Source organism: Leptonychotes weddellii, unplaced genomic scaffold, assembly GCF_054177405.1.
Source record: "Leptonychotes weddellii isolate Sample4059 unplaced genomic scaffold, ASM5417740v2 HiC_scaffold_2785, whole genome shotgun sequence".
NCBI lineage: Eukaryota > Metazoa > Chordata > Mammalia > Carnivora > Phocidae > Leptonychotes > Leptonychotes weddellii.
The window spans coordinates 1-6,507 of record NW_027872373.1 but is presented as its reverse complement, the minus strand read 5'-3'; the positions used below and the strand labels follow the sequence as shown (position 1 = coordinate 6,507).

Here is a 6,507-nt window from a genome sequence, read left to right as displayed (position 1 = left end):
GGTTCTCTGCTCCTTGGGGGCCTGCTTCTCCCTCTGCCTCTCTCTCTCTCTGTCTCTCATGAATAAATGAATAAAAAATCTTTAAAAAAAAAGAGTTTCTTTCCCTCTTCCTCCCCCTCTGCCCCTCTTCCTGTTCACGAGCACTCTCTCTCTTTAAAAAAAAAAAATGCGCAAGCAAATGTGCATTTACGGTGGTAAGAATAATTTTTAAAAATATTTTATTTATTTATTTGAGAGAGAGAGAGACAGAGAGAGAGCGCACAAGCAGAGGGGAGAGGCAGGGGGAGAAGCAGAATCCCCGCTGGGCGGGGAGTGCACTATGGGGCTGCATCCCAGGACCCAAGATGGAAGGTACACACTTAACCAACTGAGCCACCCAAGCCCCCCGGTAAGAATAAATTTTAAAAGTTCGACATTTTGCAAAAGGAATGGAGGAACATTTCCTCAGTTCCCTGAACGCCAGTTAATTGTAAAGATGAATCCTGTAAAATTCTCTTACCGTAAACAAAGGTGATTTCGCGTGGCAAAGAGGGAAAAATAAAATAAGATGAAATCAGAGAGGGAGACAAACCATAAGAGACTCTTAACTATAGGGAACAAACTGAGGGTTGCTGGAGGGGAGGTGGGTGGAGGGATGGGGTAACTGGGTGATGGGCATTAAGGAGGGCACGTGATACGAGCACTGGCTCTTTTTTTAACATTTTTTTTTAAAAGATTTTATTTATTTATTTGACAGAGAGAGACACAGCGAGAGAGGGAACACAAGCAGGGGGAGTGGGAGAGGGAGAAGCAGGCTTCCTGCCGAGCAGGGAGCCCGATGCGGGGCTCGATGCGGGGCTCGATGCGGGGCTCGATGCGGGGCTCGATCCCAGGACCCTGGGACCATGCCCAGAGCCGAAGGCAGACGCTTAACGACTGAGCCACCCAGGAGCCCCATGAGCACTGGCTCTTATACGCCATTGATGAATCACTGAACTCTACCTCTGAAACTAATAATACACTATATGTTAATTAATTGAATTTAAATAAAATAAAATAATTTAAAAAACTAGGAAAAGAAGGGTCCGGAAGGCAGGCTGGGTCTGCGAGCCCTCAGTGTCCCTGGCTGTGGGAGGCCCTGGCAGATCCTGGGGCTAGACTCCCACCACCCACTGCAGTGAGGTGGGGTCTGCTGGCACCATGCTCTTGGGAGGCAGCTGGGGCCGCCAGGCTGTGAGGGCTGCACACGGTTGGATCTGTGACCCCCACAGCCTGCAGGGACAGAACCAGTCCTCCCCTGGCCCAGCCTCAGGCTCCAGCCCCTCCTGGACTTGAATCCTAGCAGGTCCAGGCAGGGGTCGCAGCCTCTTCCTGGCTTGGCTCCTTCTCTGCCCCCCTCACTCCCAGTGCCCAAGCGTGCAGGGACTTGGTATGGTGTCCAGCCCTGTTCCAGCTCTTCAGCACATGCCACAGGTTGGGGGAGTAGAGGGTCCATCCTACTCCGTGCTGGCCACTTTGGGGCTTCACCCCTATGGTAGAAGTGCAAGTCCCAGAGGCCAGCCCTAACACAGCTCCCACACAGCTCCTGTATAGAGAGTGCTAAGGCAAAGGATTCAATAATCGCCCAGCCTTAAGTTTTCTATCCCGATCCTGATCCCATTCTGCTCCAAAGGAGGCAAATTGTGAAGTTTTCACATTAAAAAAGTTTTCTTCTGAATGAAACAAATGGGCAGCATCTAGTAACCAATTCTTCCTAAGCATATTTTTACAAGCTGGGATTAGCAAAAGAATAAACATTCAGGTTAGATTTTGTTGCCAAATGAGTTTTGCAGTCCTATTTACATCTTACACTGTAGGTTGGCAGAACTGTTGGGATTTTAGCATTGCTAATAAAGAATTGTGGAACTATACTCTGAATTTGACCAGTTCCTGACAAGAGGGTTTTTAGGGGACTGTTGTTCTCTCAGTGAATTCAAGGCATGTTTCACTTATTAACCTCCCTCCCCCACATTAAGTGTTTCTATTGGAATCACTCCCAGGAAAAAGTTGGGGATGAAATAAAGAAACAGTTCTGGACAATAATTTATCTCCCATCTTTACTCATTTTCTTTCTTAAATACACTTCCCAAGAAAAAAAGGTCAAAAAAGAAAGTGAAAGACTTTGAGTAATTAATGTCTCCAACACACATCTAAATTTACAGTTCTTAGGGTGGTAGGCTAGCTCTTACTGAAAAAAAAAATCCCTTAAATATATATTTTTTGAGACTGAAAAGGCCAAAATATCACCCTGTGGTCCAAGACATGGATAACCAAGTACTTTGCAATTCACTGCAGACATGATGTTCACAGTGGTCTAGCAACAGCATCCATATCAGCAGAGGTGGCTTAGGAAATCCTGACAGAGAGGAGGGAGAGGGTGGGGCACAGGGTGGGATCTTGGAACCGAAGAGGTGAGGTGAAGGGAGCAGAGAATTAGCTCAGGGGAAGAAAGCTCAAACTTTCATACCACCCAGCACAAAATCCCCGTGAATTTTCTTGCTCCAGAGAAATAGCAGAAGGAGAAGGATTTCAAGAATTATTGTACTTAAGGGGCGCCTGGGTGGCTCAGTTGGTTAAATGACTGCCTTCGGCTCAGGTCATGATCCTGGAGTCCTGGGATCGAGTCCCGCATCGGGCTCACTGCTCAGCAGGAAGCCTGCTTCTCCCTCTGCTTGTGCTCTCTCTGACAAATAAGTAAATAAAATCTTAAAAAAAAAAAGAATTAGTGTACTTAAGCATTCCCTTACCACTGAGGACTGTGCTGGGCATTGATTTTCATTAGGTCACTGCTCCCTTTGAACCCCAGGATGGTGTGGATAAGCTAATTCCATTCCCTTTCCTATTGAGAGGTGAAATGCCTTGGAAAACCACCACGTCAGAGTAGGGATTTGAAGCCAGCACACCTACTCCTTACCTCAGGGCATAAAGGCCACACTGTCAAGGGTGGTGGCTTGTTTTTTATTTATTTTCCCGCGCCCAGGCCACGTCTGCCTTCCCACAGCACCCCAGTCTTCTTCCCGCATGTGAGCTCCGTTGCATATACTACAAATCCAGATGTGGAGAGGGTGAGACAGAAGGGACACTTCGTGAGATTTTTGTCTGCGCCTGAAAGAGACAGAGAGCTTGTGTGGGGATTTTGGAAAGGGAGAGATGCTGTAGATGGAACAGAGCAACTTGAAGAGACAGGCCGGCCCCTGAGATGAAATTGGAGAGAAGGGCCAGCACAATGGAGCAGGAATGTTCTCAGGGAGAGTGGAGTCCTCAGGGCTGCTGGCGGCTTGGCTGCTGGACCTTTTGGAGGCCCAGTGCTCATGAGCAAGTTTGACCACCGTTCGCCATGACCTCTGTCATTCTGGTGTGCGCCCTGCCACCAGCAAAGCCAGGTGACCAAGAGCCCTGCCTGGAAACAGCACCCCTATTGCCACCCCTAAACCTGGTCCTTCTCTAACAGGCAAACCAGGAACATACAGGAGGAAGAATTTTGATTCTGCGGAATTGAGAAGGGGAGAGGAAAATGTACAAAGCAGTCTTAAGGAAAAATTTCTCCATCGAGTTTGAGCAAACAGAGAGGTTACCGTAGCATCATTTTTTTGGGGAGAATGGTGAATGGAGAAGGGTCTCAGCGGAAATCTCAGCAGAAATCTTGGTGGCCAGGGTCGCTGGGACCACAGCCCTTCAAATCCAGTGCCTTGAGACATGTTGGGGTGGCTCCCAGGCGAGAAGCAGGACCATGCTCCAAAGGGTCCCCTCTGTCATTGGCCTAGGGCTCCTCTTGTGGGTCCCACAGGGAGGTGACTGCATCCAGGGAGGCTGCAGGGGGTGTCTCAGCATGTTGTGAAGACATATGCACGAGTTGTGTCTTTCCACAAGGTCAGCTTTATTCAATCATGAAGCAGGTTAACATAATTACAAAGCAGGTTCAGGATTCCAAACTCAATGATATTTCACTAGGTGTTTAACTTGGCTTCTTACACATCACACAAAGCAAAGCATGGCACAAAGTCACATAACAAACAAGATACAACAAGGGGTAGGAAGTTAATGAACCAAAGGGGAAGTCAGTCTGTGAGTGGTCAGTTGAGATGAGGCCTTGGTCTGTCAGTGGCAGCTCTCAACTGCACCTTATTATGTTCAAGTGGTGGAGAATCTGTTCTGTTCAGAGAACAATCCGGCAGAACCTCAGGAGGTGGCTGCCTTTTTTATCTGGTCAGACGTGAAAGGGTCAGTGTCTAGAAAGTCTGAGAGTTTGCTGCAAAAATCCTCCCTTTTAAAGGGATTGAATCAGTTGGGTCTTTAGTTTCTGCTGGTCATCAATTCTGAGTGTGTCATCAGCTGGTGCTGGTTTTGGGGATATCTGGTCTTAGCTGCAATGCCCTTGGCTGTTTGTGTCACTGCTTGACATGAGTGACTCCATCTTGCTCTCTACAGGGCGTGGGGTCGCCACAGGCTCCTCAGTGGTGTCTGGCTTGCTGGGGGACACCTCTGGTTCCTCGTGAATGGTGCGTGTCCAATCCAGGCAGCAGGCTCTGCGCCTGGTGTCAGGTTTCCAGGCTCTAAAAGTGTCAGTTACTCCAGCAGCACCAGTGCGGACGCCAACCCAGACTGGAAAGCATTTCCCAGTTGACGTCTTGGCGGTCCCAAGAGAGCCCGCCCAGGGCGGGAGAGAAGGGGAGAGGCCAGGGTTCAGAGGCTGGGGGTGTCTAGCGCTCTGGAGCCCGGGCTGTGGAATCCCAGGCCCCCTGCTCCCAGCCAGGAAAGGGCTGCAGTGTTGTGACCAGATCACACCAGGATTTCTAAAGTCCCTAGCCCATGGCTTTTAATGCTTTTCTGGCCTCTTGAATGGTGCTAAGTGGTTAGGGGGAAGCAGGATGGTGACAGGAAGCTTAGGAGCAAAGTGCAATAGAAGACAGAATGCAAGATATTAGCATAAAATACCATGTTGGATGAAATTATCCTGAGTCAAACTCTGTGGCTAATAGATTGGTGTAGGGGCTGGAGTAGGCACTCTGGGCTTGGGGGAAGAGGGCTATTTTAGGGGACACTGGTTTGTACAGAGGTTATTACTGCTCACCCTCATACTGGTAATTCTGGAGCAGAGACTAGAAAACCCTGTTCGGCCAGCAGAGGAATGCTGGCCGGGAGCGCCTCAGGGTTGATCTGAGATGTCAGTGAGGAGCAGGGAGGGGGGGTAGTTGCCCAATTCTTAGCATGATCTTTCACTCTCCGAGTTTTGACTTCTATGTGTGAGTTGCTAAATGGAAAGGATTTCAGAATGTGTGTATGTGTATAACAGCCAGAAGCCAAGATCTCGGGCTCCAGAGGATGGCTGAATTAAAAGGCGTTCTGTGTCTTTCTAAAAGACTGACCCTCAGCAAGTTTTCTAGTTTCTCTAGACCTTATTTTATAATATCTGAAAAGGAAGGCAAGTTTCTTCTTTACAAGGTTGCTTTCATGAATACATTCGATAGTACACGTTAATGTTTAGACAGTGTCTGGCAAAAAATAATTTCCTCAGTTGTTCCTAATATCATTATTATTGATTTTACTGGGCATAGAAAGATGACCTTAATGGGAACAAATGTAAAATGGCAACTTTTTTGATGTACTCATTCTGTAAGTGGTTTGTTTTTCTTTCTCTTGACTGTGGTGAGATTGTATTTTAAGACATTCTTTTTTTTTTTTTTAAAGATTTTTATTTATTTATTTGAGAGAGAGAGAATGAGAGAGACAGAGAGCACATGAGAGGGGGAAGGGTCAGAGGGAGAAGCAGACTCCCCGCCGAGCAGGGAGCCTGATGCGGGACTCAATCCAGGGACTCCAGGATCATGACCTGAGCCGAAGGCAGTCGCTTAACCAACTGCCCAAGACATTCTTCATTTGAGTCAGTTTACCACAGCATCGATGGATCCAAATAGAATTTCTTGTTCAGATATTATTCTTTTTTTTTTAAAAGATTTTATTTATTTATTTGAGAGAGAGAATGAGATAGAGGGAGAGAGCATGAGAGGGGGGAGGGTCAGAGGGAGAAGCAGACTCCCCACTGAGCAGGGAGCCTGATGCGGGACTCGATCCGAGGACTCCAGGATCATGACCTGAGCCGCAGGCAGTTGCTTAACCAACTGAGCCACCCAGGTGCCCCAGATATTATTCTTTACTGCAGTGAAGTTTGATTATTCTCAACATTTAACAAGTAGGTTGGAATATCCTTCCATGTTACAGGTACCGTAATGGGAGCCACACACACAAAGATGAAAAAGTGGCGGCAGCTTTCACAGACCTTATAATCTATGTGGTGGTAACACTTAAACCCTGTTTTCCTTAATGAGGAAAATGAAGCAGAAGGGATAAACTAACTTTTGAAAGTCAGGAGGTGAGAAATTTGAACAAAAGAATGACCATGGCAGAATTCTAACACTGAACCCATGGGCCTACATAGGCCAGGTGTCTGATTTCACCATGTCTGGACCACTATGGTCACTGGATGCCCTC

At 47.5% G+C, this 6,507-nt stretch overlaps 1 long non-coding RNA gene across 1 annotated transcript in view; it reads right to left on the bottom strand.

Moving 5' to 3' along the window:
- The window catches only part of LOC145719006 (uncharacterized), a 7,244-nt gene extending 6,630 nt beyond the window's left edge, over positions 1-614 (bottom strand). Inside the window, exon 1 of the long non-coding RNA XR_014142136.1 lies at positions 500-614. This is a non-coding gene — a long non-coding RNA (uncharacterized LOC145719006). The remainder of the gene's footprint in view (positions 1-499) is intronic.
- Between the last annotated feature and the right edge of the window lie 5,893 nt (positions 615-6,507).